Genomic DNA, 19,433 nt, shown 5'->3' on the forward strand with positions numbered 1-19,433 from the left:
ACCTCGTGAAAGCCGAAACCGAGAAGAAGAGAAAATATCTCGACCTGGCTCACGATTCCCAATCGTTATGTCGGTGAACGGTCTTATCCCAACCATGGAACAACATCTCAGACGGTTAGGATTCCGAGGCGGCTCACTCCCGGGAAAGATGCAGAAAGCGGTGCTCTTAGATTCTGCCCGCATTGTACGCCGGTTCTCCCTGGGGCCCTGAACCCCGGCCGACTGTGCTTCTGCCGGGGGTTAGTTGCCATCTCCTCTCCTTAAGAGGGGAGATGAGAATTTTAGTGAAATTTAAAAAATAATAATTCTTTATTCAATAACAATTCACACCTAGTTACATCTACTAGCCACCGAACTAGGCTGAGCCTGTATCTCAGTGGTTAGTTAAAAACTTCCTTTGACTTAACATAAGACGGTACAATCTAAAACATAAATACACTCATTTGCAATGTTGAATTTACTTTTGGTGCAACATTGTTAAATGTGGGTAGCATCATATTATTTACTTACAATTACGATTAACAGTTTACCCACCTAATGTGCAATATTATTTGCCGGTCATATTAGCAACCACATAAAGTATTGACTTAAGACAAATATTAATAAATTAATTTATATTATAGCATAATATTATTTTAAGCAGAGACTAAGTATTGTTAGACATAATATCAAATTTACAATGCGTTTCATTTAGAATAATTCATGAGTACATCTATGCTGTTTTTTTGTTAAGCATTCTATGAGTAATGCAGATAAAATATAATTAATTACTATATATGTGTAAGTAGTGTGTGTGTGTGTGTGTGTGTGTGTGTGTGTGTGTGTGTGTGTGTGTGTGTGTGTGTGTGTGTGTGTGTGTGTGTGTGTGTGTGTGTGTGTGTGTGTGTGTGTGTGTGTGTGTGTGTGTGTGTGTGTGTGTGTGTGTGTGTGTGTGTGTGTGTGTGTGTGTGTGTGTGTGTGTGTGTGTGTGTGTGTGTGTGTGTGTGTGTGTGTGTGTGTGTGTGTGTGTGTGTGTGTGTGTGTGTGTGTGTGTGTGTGTGTGTGTGTGTGTGTGTGTGTGTGTGTGTGTGTGTGTGTGTGTGTGTGTGTGTGTGTGTGTGTGTGTGTGTGTGTGTGTGTGTGTGTGTGTGTGTGTGTGTGTGTGTGTGTGTGTGTGTGTGTGTGTGTGTGTGTGTGTGTGTGTGTGTGTGTGTGTGTGTGTGTGTGTGTGTGTGTGTGTGTGTGTGTGTGTGTGTGTGTGTGTGTGTGTGTGTGTGTGTGTGTGTGTGTGTGTGTGTGTGTGTGTGTGTGTGTGTGTGTGTGTGTGTGTGTGTGTGTGTGTGTGTGTGTGTGTGTGTGTGTGTGTGTGTGTGTGTGTGTGTGTGTGTGTGTGTGTGTGTGTGTGTGTGTGTGTGTGTGTGTGTGTGTGTGTGTGTGTGTGTGTGTGTGTGTGTGTGTGTGTGTGTGTGTGTGTGTGTGTGTGTGTGTGTGTGTGTGTGTGTGTGTGTGTGTGTGTGTGTGTGTGTGTGTGTGTGTGTGTGTGTGTGTGTGTGTGTGTGTGTGTGTGTGTGTGTGTGTGTGTGTGTGTGTGTGTGTGTGTGTGTGTGTGTGTGTGTGTGTGTGTGTGTGTGTGTGTGTGTGTGTGTGTGTGTGTGTGTGTGTGTGTGTGTGTGTGTGTGTGTGTGTGTGTGTGTGTGTGTGTGTGTGTGTGTGTGTGTGTGTGTGTGTGTGTGTGTGTGTGTGTGTGTGTGTGTGTGTGTGTGTGTGTGTGTGTGTGTGTGTGTGTGTGTGTGTGTGTGTGTGTGTGTGTGTGTGTGTGTGTGTGTGTGTGTGTGTGTGTGTGTGTGTGTGTGTGTGTGTGTGTGTGTGTGTGTGTGTGTGTGTGTGTGTGTGTGTGTGTGTGTGTGTGTGTGTGTGTGTGTGTGTGTGTGTGTGTGTGTGTGTGTGTGTGTGTGTGTGTGTGTGTGTGTGTGTGTGTGTGTGTGTGTGTGTGTGTGTGTGTGTGTGTGTGTGTGTGTGTGTGTGTGTGTGTGTGTGTGTGTGTGTGTGTGTGTGTGTGTGTGTGTGTGTGTGTGTGTGTGTGTGTGTGTGTGTGTGTGTGTGTGTGTGTGTGTGTGTGTGTGTGTGTGTGTGTGTGTGTGTGTGTGTGTGTGTGTGTGTGTGTGTGTGTGTGTGTGTGTGTGTGTGTGTGTGTGTGTGTGTGTGTGTGTGTGTGTGTGTGTGTGTGTGTGTGTGTGTGTGTGTGTGTGTGTGTGTGTGTGTGTGTGTGTGTGTGTGTGTGTGTGTGTGTGTGTGTGTGTGTGTGTGTGTGTGTGTGTGTGTGTGTGTGTGTGTGTGTGTGTGTGTGTGTGTGTGTGTGTGTGTGTGTGTGTGTGTGTGTGTGTGTGTGTGTGTGTGTGTGTGTGTGTGTGTGTGTGTGTGTGTGTGTGTGTGTGTGTGTGTGTGTGTGTGTGTGTGTGTGTGTGTGTGTGTGTGTGTGTGTGTGTGTGTGTGTGTGTGTGTGTGTGTGTGTGTGTGTGTGTGTGTGTGTGTGTGTGTGTGTGTGTGTGTGTGTGTGTGTGTGTGTGTGTGTGTGTGTGTGTGTGTGTGTGTGTGTGTGTGTGTGTGTGTGTGTGTGTGTGTGTGTGTGTGTGTGTGTGTGTGTGTGTGTGTGTGTGTGTGTGTGTGTGTGTGTGTGTGTGTGTGTGTGTGTGTGTGTGTGTGTGTGTGTGTGTGTGTGTGTGTGTGTGTGTGTGTGTGTGTGTGTGTGTGTGTGTGTGTGTGTGTGTGTGTGTGTGTGTGTGTGTGTGTGTGTGTGTGTGTGTGTGTGTGTGTGTGTGTGTGTGTGTGTGTGTGTGTGTGTGTGTGTGTGTGTGTGTGTGTGTGTGTGTGTGTGTGTGTGTGTGTGTGTGTGTGTGTGTGTGTGTGTGTGTGTGTGTGTGTGTGTGTGTGTGTGTGTGTGTGTGTGTGTGTGTGTGTGTGTGTGTGTGTGTGTGTGTGTGTGTGTGTGTGTGTGTGTGTGTGTGTGTGTGTGTGTGTGTGTGTGTGTGTGTGTGTGTGTGTGTGTGTGTGTGTGTGTGTGTGTGTGTGTGTGTGTGTGTGTGTGTGTGTGTGTGTGTGTGTGTGTGTGTGTGTGTGTGTGTGTGTGTGTGTGTGTGTGTGTGTGTGTGTGTGTGTGTGTGTGTGTGTGTGTGTGTGTGTGTGTGTGTGTGTGTGTGTGTGTGTGTGTGTGTGTGTGTGTGTGTGTGTGTGTGTGTGTGTGTGTGTGTGTGTGTGTGTGTGTGTGTGTGTGTGTGTGTGTGTGTGTGTGTGTGTGTCTGTGTGCACGCGCGTATGTGTAAATTTACAGATTTATTTTTCAATTTACAAATTTACGTTCAAAATATAGTAAGAAATGACTTATTTATTAGTAATTAACAATTGCTCTGTAAATGTATAATCTTGATTTTTAAGCCAATTGGATACCTTTTCCTTGCATTTGTATTTAGTTAGTGAATAGATATTAAGAATTTTGTTTATTTTATTATAAAGAAAAGGAGCTAAAAAAATCTGGAATTTATTACAATAGTGTGTCCTAATTTGTACTGTAGAACATACTTTATCTTTTCTACGAGTAGATAAAATATTAGGATTATATGTTAAATTTATGTGCTGTGTTAATATTGTGTCCAATACAAAGAGCTATCTAACTGTTAATACATCACTTATTGAATATAAATCTTTTGTGGGAAATCTAAATGGTTTAAAATTAATAACTTTTAGAAGAGATCTTTGTGCTCTTTCCAGTCGCAACAAGTGAGTTTTATTTGCTCCCCCCCACGCCCTTATACCGTATGTTAAAACAGATTGTGCCATGGCAAAATATATTGTTTTTATAAGTTTTGGATCAGTAACATGTCTCAAGGTTTTAAATATATATATTAGTTTGCGTATTCTCTCTGTCAATTTGCTAATTTGTGGTTTCCAAGTAAGAGTTTGGTCTAATATGATTCCTAGATATTTTATAGATGTTTGACTGTATAGAAGTGGGCACGTACATAATATATTGTTATTTTCTTTATGACAACTGTGAGCTTGAATTTTAAAAATATTTTTATCAGGAATATCATGTTTTGTAATAGCAAATGTTATTAACTTAGTTTTGTTTAGATTGAGTGTTAATTTATTTTTATTAAGCCATGTCATAGTAGTTTGTAGACCCTTTTCAGTATTGGTTCTAGCCTCTTCCCAAGTTTTACCGTGGAAAAGTAGTGACGTATCATCTGCATAAGTAAAAATTTTAACATTTTTTAGTTTTAATTCACATAAATCATTTATATATATTAGAAAGAGGCTAGGACCGAGCACACTACCCTGCGGCACACCGTAAGTGGTAGATACATCGGCACTTATGTGGTTTCCAATTTTAGTTCTTTGAGTTCTATCTGATAAGTAACTTTCAAAAAGCTCGAGAGTCGTTCCTCGTATACCTATTCTATTCATTTTCTCCAGTAAAAGGCCCACAGAAACCGTATCGAAAGCTTTCGCCAAATCTAAGAATACACCTATGCATTTTTCTTTGCGATCTATATTTACAGCGATAAATTCTGTGAGATTCGATACAGCGTCCGTAGATGATAATCCCGTCCTAAAACCATATTGATTATCAGATAATATATTTCCTTGTTTTAAATAAGATAAAAGCCGTTTATTAATTACTTTTTCTAATATTTTTGATAGGGATGATAGAATTGAAATTGGTCGATAGTTATCGAGACGGTCTCTGTCCCCCGTCTTATGGATTGGATGAACAACAGATATTTTAAATATACGAGGAAAAACACCCGTTTTAATAGACAGATTTATTATGTGGGTTATAACTGGAACTATGTAATCTTTGACGATTTTTATCAGTTTTGTAGATATGCCGTCCCATCCCGTAGTACTATCACTCTTGAGATTTTTTATGACGGTTTCAACTTCTTCAGTAGTTGTTTCCAACATAGCCATGGAGTTAACAGGTGGGGTGAAAGTATCTTTAAAAAGGGCTTTTTGAGAGTGAACATCATTATTTAATTTATCTGCTAAATTACTTCCAATATTAGCAAAATAATTATTGATCAAATCAACTGAGTTTTGGGGACAAGTAGATATATTTAATAATTCATACGGTATGGGTCTAGATTTTTCAGTATGGATAATACTTTTGACAGTTTATATTATTATTATTATTAGTTATATAAAGAAAGGTAGTTGTATGCGTAAATTAAAATTTTTAGATTAAATATTACTGTGTATTGTGTGTATTAGGTGCAGTGTGTCTGAGATTTTTTTTTAATATATCTTAATTTTGGAATTATATAAAATTTAGAATATTTTGGCTCTTAACAGATGAATATTATGGAGTTATTTACACATATGGCAAATTTATTCTTGAATTAAATGTTTGTGTATTTCCAACAATGCGCGGTATGCACATTCTCAGTTTATTTCGTAATGTAGGTGTATAATTAATATTCTAATTTTAGTGCGGTAACCTGCACACATGCTTTTTAAGTTGACGCTTGTCCTTAATATGATATTATGTTAATTTTATTTTTCGAATGATAACGTATTCTGCAATAACGTATTTATGCTAACTGGACTGTATATTTGAATAATAAGTAACAGAGTCATTTATTCTGTAATGTCCACATAAAAAAGCTTTTCATTTCCTCAGTTTATTTTCTTTAATAAAGTTACTTCCAATAGGACAAAAATAAAATATATATATTTAAATATATATATATCTAATATATAATGTAATTCATGTGTCATTAAATTGTTAAACATTGAGGAAATAAATGGTTTAAATTAAAATACAGTTTAAAACGGCTGCTCACAATATGTAGGTCGGTAGGTAAATAATTGCTTTTCAATAATTTTGTATCTTCTGTTAATGGTTTAATAATTTGTTCTTACTTTGAGATCGTATTTCCAAATACCTAACGACTATTGTGTAGATATAAGAATGCAGTAGGTGTTGTAATTAAAAACCTATTGTCGCCTATACCTGTGTCAACTATTGTCTGTCTTTATAATGCGAGGTAGCTCGTGTGAACCCAGTGGAATGTTACTTGCTCATGTCTATACAAATCAAACTAAAAGTATAAATACCAGGTAACGGTAATTGTTTATTTTTTGCTCTAGCAAAAGAATACCATATATAATATAATATATTGTACATGTCATGACGATAGATGATGATAGATGACGAATAATTTTTGCATAATACTCGTATTTGTATTGAGACCCGGCATAGAATGGGTCACAACTTTCTTTCCCGTGGATGTCGTAAGAAACGACTAAAGGAACTTAACAGTTGGGAGAAGAACAGCAGCGTCCCTCTTAAAACATCACCAAAGACAAAGCCTAACTGCGGTTACTAATCCGCCTGCCAAGCGTGGCAAAACCTGCCTTTGTATGGGCGGCCCATGTTCAGCAGTGGACAGTAGACGGTTGATATTTGACGAATAATTTTTGGATACTAACATGTTTTGATCCGTAGACGCCTATCTCGAAAATTTTATTTATGGATAATAACTAAGCGTAAGAAGAATCGCACTTATAATTTCATATTGATATTATTTGGGTTAGTTATATGTAGTAAATTTTTCACTATTGTGTATCTATTGGCAATGGTTTCAAATGTTTGAGGTTTATGTGGATATAAACGGATATTGTGTGGATAGTTTTTATAAAAATCATGTAGGAGGGCTGTATAAAAAAGTCTAACAGTGAATTTACAGGGTATAGAGGAATAACACCTGAGTCCTCAGGAATGGCAACGCATGGGGGGTATAATGGGCGAAACAGTATACTCTGTTATGTCCATGGTACTGCTTATGTCTATAGGCGACTGTTACCACTTTCCATCAGGTGGGCCGTCAGCTTGTTTGCCATTCTAAGTTGTATAAAAAAAAAAAAATCCTCTCGTAAACTATATCGATTTGTCGAGCTTGATATAGTTTTAATGGTTTAGAACTAAATATCAAGGTATAAAAATTTATTCAGACAGATCGATCTGTAAACATTAGAAATAGATCGAACTATATAGCATCAGTGTATACAGTAGATCAAATAGAATGAGAAAACAATACCACGTTACGGTTCAAATGTAACAATGACAAAAGTTCTGATTACCGATGCGTGATGCGGCTTGACACGGCGCTGGTGCAAACTAAATATCGTTTTTCGCAAATACCGATAATAGGGTATTTTGTTTAATTACCAACTGTACTTATTAATATGTTGACAGTTACATCATGGAAGGAACATGGTCAGCCTGGATAGTGGAGAGATGTAAGTTCAAATCCCATCGGATCAAATTGTCGGAAGATATTTCTTCAATCTCATAATAATTTAGGATTTCCATATGCGAGATTATTATTTAAAACTATTTTCAAATAATCCTATTATTCTAATAATTTTTACTAATATTATACATGTAAAAGAGAGTTTGTTACTACGAGTCAACGAACTCAATGCCTTAACAACTCAAGTAATCGTCATGAAGTCACGTACGAAGTTGCAGGTAAAACTATTATTATATAAATATAAATGTATTATTACAAATATAAATCTATATTAATTTGTTTGTATTCAGTCTCGCCTAAGCAGCTGAACTAATGTGTGTTAAATTAGGTAGATACATAGACAATACCCTGGATATGGGAGAAAACCATAGGATATCCGTTTCGTAATCTAATCATCTGCAAAATGCCGGATTCCTATAGCGAAATGTGTGTCGGATATTACATTCATTACAACGTCATTAAGAGACGTAAGTGTTTCTTAAGCTTTCTGAGCTAATCCTATTACTCACACAAGCCGATTACCTAAACGATCACTTAGAAGACAAACGTGCTTAGCATTCGTTTGACCATGTACGTGATTTTCTATATTATTCAACGTGTTAGACATTTGTATCGTAAATAAAAATTTGTTAATAGAATTATTTTAAAAGAGTTACTGTCGACTTAGTTGTCTGTTCTTTTCGGCTCAAATATATATAATGAAAAAAAAAACAACATGTTCTACATGAATAAATATGATTTATTTTTTAACTGTATCAGGCGGCAATGTGTTTGTCCTTACTACTTGAGGTGCAGTTGTGACGATAATTTTAAATATAGATAAAACTTCGCCATTACTCATATATTATAAAATATTGACGTGGATGTCTATCTTGCTTGATTGCTTGGGTACCTCTGTCCCATTCGATAATTTTAAATATAGATAAAACGGAGGAATAACATCTGGGTCCTTAGGAATGGCAACCATTACTGGGCGAAACAGTATATATGTATAAAATAGGCGACGGTTACCGCTTTCCATCGTGGATGTCTAAGTTGTAAAAAAAAAAAAAAAAAATCTTGAGCACTTATTACATTATCCAATTTGTAATGCATTGACTGAAATTTACCAAAGTCTATTAAAAGTAACGTCAATATACCTATTAACAACTTCACTCAGTATAACAATATTATCTTGTTTTGGGGTAAATTTAAAAGATTGGATTAAAAGTGGAAAGGATTGTTAGTAAATATTTTTCTATTTCTAATTACAATTATTGTTGAATTCGTTAGGATGAATAATAAAAAAGGGAACGATAGCTGATCCGCTTTGATCCTGACCTGTTATCTCTCACTGGTGCTCCGTCAGAGTTTACGGATAGGCGGTAGGCAGGCGCAGTTACCATTTTATTTACACCCATTAGAAAATGTAAGATAGAAAATGTAAGATAGAAAATGTATTCTCTTTATTTATTACAATGCTAAATGAAATTTGCAATAATTATGCATATTAAGAAATTGGTCACATAGCTTGAAGTATCCATAAATGATGGGGAAGAAGAAGGTTCTTGAGTGGTGATCCCGTATGGGCAGACGTAGTGTAGGACGATCCCCATTAAATGGAGTGGCGAGCAAAGCAAATGTATTGCAGAGAGTTCATGGATGCAGGTGGCTCAGGACCGTTCCTTATGGCAGTCTATGGGGGAGGCCTATATTCAGTAGAGGACAGATAATGGCTGAAATGATGATGGTACATTTTAATAGGATTTAGGGTCTATACTTTTTTTAAATAGAATTACACTGTGTACGGTAGTCAGGGGGAAAGGGATTGTTAGTAATGGAGACTGAGAATCCCATTGCTAGTAATATACCTAACCAGATCGACCTCCACGCGGTTCCCCCTGGAAACTATCACTCTTCACTGGTGCTCCGCCAGCGTATCTCGTTAGCGCAGGCGGGGTTACTATACCATTTTGACCCATCAAAAAAAAAATATACGGTAGTCTGGACAATGTAAACGTGGCTTTATTGTAACTATAATTTCTCAACGCGTCAATGTGCGTATGTAAGCGTTACGTGTTTAGTCTGGATACTTTATAACCATAACATAGGTATGTAACTATCTCACAAGTAGCACCGTATTATTTTTTTATATCATGTAATGTATACGTAGAATACACATATATATGCAGACAAACTAACTGCAGTTGCCAATCTGCTTGCTAAGCGTGACAACTACTGGCAAAACCTCACTAGGGGGAGGCTTAAGTTCAGCAGTGGATAGTTAAAAGCTGATATGATGATGCAGACATCTATATAAAAAAATCAATAAAATTGTAATTGAATGATGTGTGTACATGGAACATATCAATGAAAAAATCATGTGAGGGATCTTAATAAGAACAATAAAAAAAAAAATTAAAAATTTTATATGTCTGTCTGATTATTCCGACATCAGGCAAAAACTACTCCATCAAAAAATACAGTTTCAGAATTGCGCCCCTGATAGTCGAACATAAAATCTGATGTATCTTAATACGCCATCCAAATGTCTTTCAATGCTGTTCCTATTTCCAAAATCCACGGGTACAAAGTCGTAGGCAAAAGTTATATGAATATGTACAGTGTACTAGGTAGTGGAATTTTGTAATTCATCTCCGTAGGTACCAGCGTCTTATCTATTTTCAGCGTGAAGCAGCAATACTCATCCTGTTGAGGATATGGGGGCGTTCATTAATTATATGAGCTTAAAGACCTGGCAAGGGCTGACGATTATAAGTCTGACCTACGCACACTTAAAAAAAAAACTAACAAATTAATAATTGTTCTTATTCTGTAAACGATTTGAAATAACTGCAAATTATTTACAGTTATAAAAAGAATAGTGTTCTAAAAAAAAGTAAAAAGTAAGCTTTGAAGTCTTTATAAACGTACGTATCTGCTACAATTTTAGTTAAAATATCTATTGTACTTGCAAAATAACATTTACATGATCATGTAAAAATAAATATTGTTTAATATTTGTAATGCAATTTAAGGATTGCAATTTGCAATTACTAGTGTTTTGAAATAAATATTAATTCATTCATTTCAACATTTTGTCCGCAGATAAAGTATCTGTATATATAAGAAATAGTCGTTATTCTTATAGTGTGTCCTTCCATAATACGTGTGCATTATAGTTTGCAATTTCAGAGATTTTACTGAGAGCGGATTAAAGTGTACGCCGAGGATTATCTTTCTTCAGACTTAAAATTGTAGGAAGACGAAGCGAACATAAAGAGAAATTTTATTTGCAGACAAAAATGCCTGTGTATAAGACATAAAAAATAAAGCTTTTTGCTTAGTTACCTCTGTACCAGTGATGTTACCGTAAAGCAACTGTGCTGGTAAGGATTTGTTTCCATTTAAAGGGCGGGATAGTGTAGTAAAATATATTAAGGGTATAATAATATTAAGAAAAAGATTTACAGAATTGACTTTAATAGCATTACAAATGTTTTTTTTTCAAGTGAATCAAGATATAATTAGGTAGCTTTCGTAGCTTCTAGGAATCTAATGTTTTGATGATAGACACTAGGTAACTTCTTAGAATATCAAGTAATTTCAGTGGCATTATTGATCACAAACTCAGGTAAATTACGCAGCGCCAGACGATCGATCCAGCTGTCTACATAGCTACTAGCTAGGTACTTTTGGTTCCAACGCAACAAAATCTGGGAATAACACAGAATGTTTTGCCTGTGGTTAAACATTGTATGTGTAAAATTACAGTTTAATATCTATTTTTACACAAAATTGCACATAAAATCTCTTACACGCAGTTGCTGAGCGATTAATTATACGGTTTGGTACGGTAGTGTGGTAATTTTTGAGTTCATAAGACGCCTTTTTTACAGCAAGTAAATTCTGTTTATATAACATATATACATCGACAAATAGCAAGATCCAAATTTAAATATTTTCAATATAATATGTCTAACATTTCATTAAATTTGAAGGCATCTTAAAAAGCGATACGAGCAATCGAGCAAAGAAGACGTATCCCATAAATATGTGATCGATACGTTCTTAGCTGGAACCAATCAAGCGAAGCAAACGTATTCCTAACTATGTGATCGATACGTTTTTAGCTGGAGTTTTTTAATAAATACAGTTGTTCAATAATTTACATACATTACTCATACAAAACAGGACAGTAATATTGATAAACAATCGTAATAATCAGTGGAACAAAAGGGTCTCGTCAGCCATTCAAGTAACGTCAACAAAAAGAGTGGCTTTTGTTATTACAAGTCTTTTTTCTTTTTGTTTTTAATGCAAAATACTTCTTTGACGAAAATGTTTATTAGAATACTCCTTTAAAATGATGCTAATAATGCAATGATTTTACTAATGTGTAATTCAAAATATAGTAAGATCATTCAGCGTGGCTTAAATATCAGTGCGCTGCATTTGATAGATATTAAGTAGTAAATTTCATATAATCAATCAATAAAAACTAAAATAAACTGTAAATGAAAACAGAGAACTTATGAGAAAGAATATCACCGTGACAGAGTAATTACAGGTAATCAAGTTCTAGAACCTATACTGTACTCATTATATAAGTCCATATTTATTTATTTAATGCCAACAGAAATGATTATTATGGTGTATAAACCTCCAAAGCTTTACATCGAAGCAGCGTTCCCAAAATACTTAATTAATTTTTTTTTTTTTTTTCGATATATAAGTCCCGAGAGACATTTATTCTTTATAACGGCAGATATAATTAACAATTACGTTAATAATGATATCCCACATAACATAGATATAAATTATACGTATTGTAATTTTAAAGTATGTATAAATAAACACGCAATTCTTAAGTGCTATCATGTTGTATTGGAGCGGAGTCGCGGTGGATCAATTGTTTTCTATATGCACAGAAAAGTTGTTTACTCTACTGCCAAGGAAAGTAGGGTAATGTTTTTCAGATGTTTGTATGTACTGTATGTTTGATGGATGATTTTCTTATGGCTAGTCAATAGATAACCTAAATATATCTAAATTAGAACTTAGCGACTTTCACTGCACAGTTAGGCACCTCTTACAGGTTCTTCATGATGTAGAATGATGGATATAAAAGACAGGACAAAAGATAAATCATAGTTTGCTTTTGCGATTCACTCTTGATGGATGATAATAAAATATTTATCACAAATGTTAAACTATAAATTTTTCTGAGGTTCAATTAATAATATCTCGAGATTGGAAATATTTTTAGAAATTTTAAAATATAGGGATTTTAAAATGTTATCAGAAATAAACAGCAGTTTTTTTTTGGGATTTTGTCACATCCGCTAGTTATTTGCGATACCCGCATCACAGTAGGTAGGCGTGTCGGTCTGTAAACGTAACAATAAATACGTATACAACAATAGGTCACTCTGAGCCAGAAATGGCCAGTTGCCAAAATGAGGTCTCAACTATATAATAAGTGGGAGTGTTGACGTTTATTAACTAGTTGTATCCTGCAAAACTACCCGGTTGATTAGATTGGAAATTATACTCTTGTACTAATCAACAATTACCCCAAAATATTATCAGTCTGTGTACTAAATTATATTCAAATCTATCCAGTCATGTAAGTATGCTTAAAATACAAACACCTTTATAAAACTTTCACATTTATAATATTACAAAGTAGGAAAGAATGTTGTTTACTAAGATTACTTTTTGAAAAACAAATGACAGAACAACTTATTAACATTCTATGTTTCGTCGCAGTTTCGTCTTGATGATAAAATTCTTATTAATGTGATAAATGGGAAAGTGAGTTTGTTCATCTGAACGAACAAATAGAAAAAAAAAACACATTTTAACATATCCTCAATTGTGAGAAAATTTGTATTTGATATCATGAGAGAAAAGTTTATTGGTTGAGAAGATTAAATTTGGTTCGAAATTTACGAAGATATCGCGAAACGTAATGCAAAAAATATAGTTACATTTAAACTACTTTTATAAAAATATAAATAAATAAAAATGAAATACTCGATGAAATGAAATGTTTCTATAAATTTTATCCTTAAACCTTGATCTTGATTTGACATAATGTTCTTCGAACTGTTTTTGATAATGTTGTAAAATTGCTATTTGTTTTTTCTGCGTCATCGACTAGACAGACCTTGACATTAACTTTAATGGCATCAATCCAGAAGTTATAGATATACTGTTAATAACAGTAGAAAGTGCTGAAATTTGTAATTGGACTGTTGTCGGGGAATAATATAACGCACTCGTATTTTTCATGATAGAATCTGAAATGTGAAATCTCGGAGAATATAGAATCAAATATGACCAATATAGTCCGTAGCAAGCTAAAGTGGCAAAAGCTCGAAGAACCAATAACTGGAGAGGAAGCTTTGCAAGAATTGAATGAATGAATGAGTATACTTTATTTGCATTATACAATATAGGAAATAAGCAAGACAATTTACAAACACAACGTACACAACACAACACAGTAAGGCGATCTTAATGCTGAGCAATCTTTTCAAGACAACCTTGCACAAACAACATCGCACAAACAAGAATTGTTTGTGCGATGACTAAATCATATATTATTTTCTATTGTCAGGCAGGCAAAAGATACAATGACGGTTTACCTGACAGGATGGGACTAACATTATTCATTAATACTTGCAATACAAGAGATGAGCAGACATTACTATGTTGCCGGCGTTTTAAAATTCAGAGTAATTTGGAAGAGAAATAGAGGGACACCATTAATTGGTTCTATTATCCTCAAATCTTTATTTGTAGAATGGGGTATTGTAGAATGTTTAAGGCGTCGATTATAATCGCAGGATTATGCTATTACAAATTTATTAAAAATGGAAGACAAATCAATTAGATTGTTCATAGCGTTTTTCTGAACAATAATATTTATTCGAAACGTTAGATTGTAATGAACTTCAATCAATGAGGCAGCTGTCTCGTCCATAGGGGCGGGCAGCTGCATTAAATTTGGCACAAATGTTCAAGGTCAATAATAGTCCAACTATTCCAGCGATTCGAATATTAGACGGCACCAAATGCCATGTTCAGTCTACAGACTAGAGAAAAACTGTAATAGAGACTCAGTTCCCACTTCCCAATACAAGCAGTTACTAGTATGTCCATAATTATTTGTAACGTTTTCATTCTTATGAAATAATGTTATTTATTTATCAATAGAAGCAACTATTTTAATTTGTAACAAGATCTACATAATTATACTTTTTTTAAAAAAAAGTTAAGTATATGACTGTAGAAGTAAGATTAATAATTAATTGTTATATAGTCAATACTAAAATTATAATAGTGTTGATGATAATGTTAAACGATTAATTATACTGATGTACTTACATCTATGTTTGATAAATGCTTATTATATATTAAATCCTTTAAATCTGAACTTATAAGATTTCGTATTGACGCAACAGTTACGTATTAATAGCTAATTCTGTGCATATCTTTAATATAAAAACATCATTGTATTATGCATGCAGTTTTTTATTTCTTTCCGGAATATTTAGTTATGTATATGGAGAATTTATTGCCATAAAACATTATTGATCTATCAACCATTAAGGTAACAGAAAATATTCAATACGGAATCATCTAAATTCGTTTATTTTATGTAAATAAATTAATTGTACAGGTAAATACAGATAGAGAAAGATGGCAGGTACGTACTGTAAACTTTCTACGTCGAAATGTAATTAAACAAATACCCAGCCAAAGTATGTTTGTTTTAGCCAATCATTATAGACCAAACAGTGAGGCCTTACTGCTATCTTGTTAAAATAATGTATTAGAAATTATTTTTGACAAAAATATAGTCGCAGAGGATAATACGTCTTTGAAAAAACATAATTCTTATATATTTTGGGATTCTTCTCATCATATTACACTATATTATGATGACTTGTTTGGAAACTAGGCGATTGGTTTGATTGTGTGGCTCTTATTATTGACATTAATGTAAAAGTAAATATAGTATTTGTATTATAAGTGGATATAATTAATAATTATATAAAGCGTCTTTATAATTGCGGCATACCAGATAAAGTCTTAACTTTACGAAGGAATCACATCAAGCTTAAGCCGACTAATTACAATTAAATAGCTATTTTATTGGCCGTGGACCGTATTGGTATTGCAATTAAGAACGTATCAAACTACCGGACATCGTCCGTTCAGAAGCCAAAAACCATTCGGGTGTCAAAAATAAATTTCGTATCCACGATTTTCTAATTATAATAATGTGTGAGTGTAAGCAATTTGCGTGGGCGATTGGACAGAGTTGAAAATAGACGTGTTGGCATCGAAAGGTCTGCAGTCTGCTCTATGATAGTGGGATGCCTTGTCTGTCACTAAGGTTATTTTATTTATTTATTTATTTATTTACACTTTATTGCACCAAGTAAAAAGAGAAATAACAAATACAGTAAATATTAATGAGAAGTGATACAAAATCTTATCAATCTCTTCCAGACAACCTTTTAAGGACATTGAGAAAAAGACAAAGAGTAACTATTATATAAATATTATCATATACAAACATATATAGATACATACATACATATATACACATACATATATAATATATACACAATTAAATATATACATAACATACATACATTACACATACATATATAATATATACACAATTAAATATATACATAACATACACATACTTAACAGGATACATACAACAGAAAAAAATGATGAAGGAAAACGAAGAGAGAACACAGGAAAATAGTACTAAAGTGAGAGGTAGTAAGATTTAACAGAGGTTTTAAAGCTAGTAAGAGTTTGAGCGCACCGAATAGAGGTAGGTAGTGAGTTCCATAGACGAATTGCCTGAACAGTAAAGGATCTAGAATAAAAGGAAGAAGAATGAGTGGGAAATTTAAGTCGGAGGTTATTGACACTGCGTAAAGTATGATCATTAGCCTTGAGAAACAAGAATCGGTCTTTTAGATAATCAGGAGCATCAGGATTAAAAAGGATTGTGTAAAGAAGAGACAGGATATGCAGATTACGACGAAAACGGATAGAGAGCCACTTGAGTTTAAAATTGAGAAATGTGATCATATTTGCGAAGACCAAATATGAAGCGGATATTTTTGAGCTTGTTTAATTGCTCTTCGGTGAGGTCTAAATAACATAGTCGGCATAATCAAGAATGGGTAGGATAAGGTGTGTGCGAGCGCAATTTTGGTGTTAACTGGGAGGAAATTACGTAGTCTATTTAAGGCAAAAGTTGCAGCAAACATTTTTTTATATATTGTGGAGACCATGACAAAGTGTTATCAAAAATAATGCCAAGATTTTTTACTTTTTTTCTGGTAATCTATCATAACCCCATCAAAAACCACAGGCAGAAGACTGGTCGAGGAAATTTTGGAAATTATGGGACTCCCAATAATAATGGCTTGTGTCTTCAAGGGGTTTATAACAAGACCATGAGATTTACTCCAGGCAGATATACGTTCCAGATCGGCGTTAACAGTAGATATTGCTAAAGAGATATCAACCAGAGGAGCTGAGTAAATCTGTAAATCATCTGCATAAAGGTGGTAGGAAGATTGAAGTTTCGAAGTGATAGTGCTAATAAATAAGGCAAATAGAAGAGGAGATAAGACGCCACCCTAAATATGACGTATGGCACCAAGAAGATAAAACGTCATCAATGCGAATACGTTGCCGACGTCCAAACAGGTAACTACGAAACCAGTCAAAAATCAACAGTATTAAAGGCATTGCTAAGGTCCAATAATGTTAAGACCGTTAATTGAGAATTCTCCATGCCAAAACGGATATCGTCAGAAATTTTAATAAGAGCAGTAGTCGTACTATGACCAGGACGGAATCCAGATTGAAGAGGATTTAAGAGATTGTTTCTTGATAGGTAAAAGTTAAGTTTTTGTTGGACAAGGCGTTCTAAGGCTTTGGATAGAAAAGGGAGTATAGAAATTGGACGGTAATCTGAGAACGAAATAGTTTCTTTTTTGGTATTATGAAAGCTGCCTTCCAAGCTGAAGGAAAGAAACCGGAGGACAGGGAATTGTTGAAAAGTAAGGTAATGGTGGGTAGGATATCAAGGATAGGTAAAATCATATTACGACTAATGCTATCGGTGCCAATGGCTTTTGACGATATAGACCGTAAACTCTTTTCAACATCACAATCGGTCAACTGATCAAAAATAAAAAGTACAATTAGGGGCGATAGTGGATGAAAGATAGTGCAATGTCTTAGATTTTACATTGCTGTCCATGACAGTAGAAGTACAAAAATGATTATTATTTCAACATCAAGATTACCAGGATTATCGTTATGATAATAATGACTTAAGTTTCCAAACTTTTGCTGCATCACCATTTTCTACGGATTTATGAATGTGGCGTCGTTGAGCCTCCCTACACACCCTGTTGCAGAGATTTCTAGTATTGATGTACTCATTACGATGTCTGTCTGGATCCGACTTATATTTAGTTTTAGCAATATTTTTTTTGTGGATTATGGACTTGATCGAAGGTGCAGGTAAATGCTTAACCCTGACCGGGCGGATGGGAGCATGTTTATCGTACAGATCTAAAATTAATTTATTAAATAATTCTATGATCATTAATATTTGCTGTGGGATGACCAATCACAATCCGCAGCATCGTGACGTAAACGGTCAATATCAATAGCACCAAAATTGCGCTGCATAAGGTTATTATAATAATTTTAATTTACATTGTAGATTAATGCTGATACAAGCTTATATTCAAGATACGCTAAGATCCCTGAACTTGCATGATTTATGCACGGTGCGGGATTTTGTATGACCGGAATGATTGGACAAACTAACGAGGAGACTAAATGAAAGTAAGCTAAAAAATGGAGATAAGATCAGATATGGATAAATAGAAACCTATATTGAAACTCCAAGATCACTTAATATGCACAGGGGTGCTGTACATAAAGAAGAATCTGTGTTCATGTATTGTCCTAAAACAAGGCATTGAAGCTACCTATGAAGGACAAAATAGATACATTTGAGATGTAATACTGGCGCAAAATGTTAGGAATCTTAAGGATAGAGCACCATATCAACGTGCATATTGCATTGATTGAATATTAAAACTTATTCTTATTTAAATTTTATCAAAGACTGATTATTTTAGTTAGCAATATTAGGTATCAAAATATGAAAAAAAGTACATAATAGTTAGCTGTGTCAAAGGTGGGCATTACTTCTGTTTGAGTTATTATTAAGTAGAAAAGGAATCCCAGGCATCGGCTGGAATGGTTTTTTATTTATTTAGTGTTTCTAGTGATAATGCCTGATGATATTTCTAATTGGCAACATTCACACAAATTTTCTTAATTAACTTCTATAATGAATTTTTCTTTATTTAACTTTATTATGAGAGGAATTTATAACAATATTTTCTTAGGGCGTATAAAAGTAAATATTTCCAGAGAAAGCAGTTCAAGTTGCTTACGTTTGTCAGCAAGCAAAGAGAGTTTTATGAGTATATCTATCTAGTTATCAGTGTGTACTATGGAGTAACGTTACTTAAAGCTACCATAACAGCGACCGTTTGATATCTTATGTGTATACAGAGAGATTAAATTTGATTGAACGCAGTTACACTACACGTAACAATGAAATATTTCTTAAATTTTTTTCTAAAGATAACGGAACAATATTGAATGAGTGTTGAGAAATGGGTGATGAAATGCAATAAAATTATAGCGTTTTATGAAATAACAATTAATTTAATAGGAAAACACGGTTGTCAATTAATTTTTAACATTAGTAATATAACGAGTGAAAAATTCCAGCTAATTGTATTGAGTAAGCCATACAAAGTTGACATAGAACTAGACGCAAGCGCACCACACCTGGGTGCAAGACGTAGGCGGGTCGACGCCTACCTACGTATGTACTTATTATCTACTCTCCACTGCGTTTCGAAAGACGATAGTGCTTCGGCGCAACGAGACTTGAATAACAATTGTATTAGAACAAACGAAAAGTAAACAGAGTAAAAAAATATTAAGAATTTGATATCAACTTTAATTCGAATAGAAAGTGAAACTAAAATCATTAGTATTCTATTAGTGAAATTG

General features: G+C 34.6%; 1 protein-coding gene and 1 long non-coding RNA gene across 2 annotated transcripts in view; one reads left to right on the forward strand and one right to left on the reverse strand.

Moving 5' to 3' along the window:
- The window catches only part of LOC113512964 (alpha-actinin, sarcomeric), a 55,000-nt gene that overhangs the window by 28,528 nt on the left and 7,039 nt on the right, over positions 1-19,433 (reverse strand). The gene's annotated exons all lie outside the window — the stretch shown is intronic.
- Positions 14,806-18,255, forward strand: LOC128200661 (uncharacterized). Its single transcript, XR_008252835.1, has 2 exons — positions 14,806-15,681; positions 18,027-18,255. It is a non-coding gene; the product is annotated as an uncharacterized LOC128200661 (long non-coding RNA).

Source organism: Galleria mellonella, unplaced genomic scaffold (genome assembly GCF_026898425.1).
Source record: "Galleria mellonella isolate WM207_F2 unplaced genomic scaffold, CSIRO_AGI_GalMel_v1 utg23, whole genome shotgun sequence".
Taxonomy (NCBI): Eukaryota; Metazoa; Arthropoda; class Insecta; order Lepidoptera; family Pyralidae; genus Galleria; species Galleria mellonella.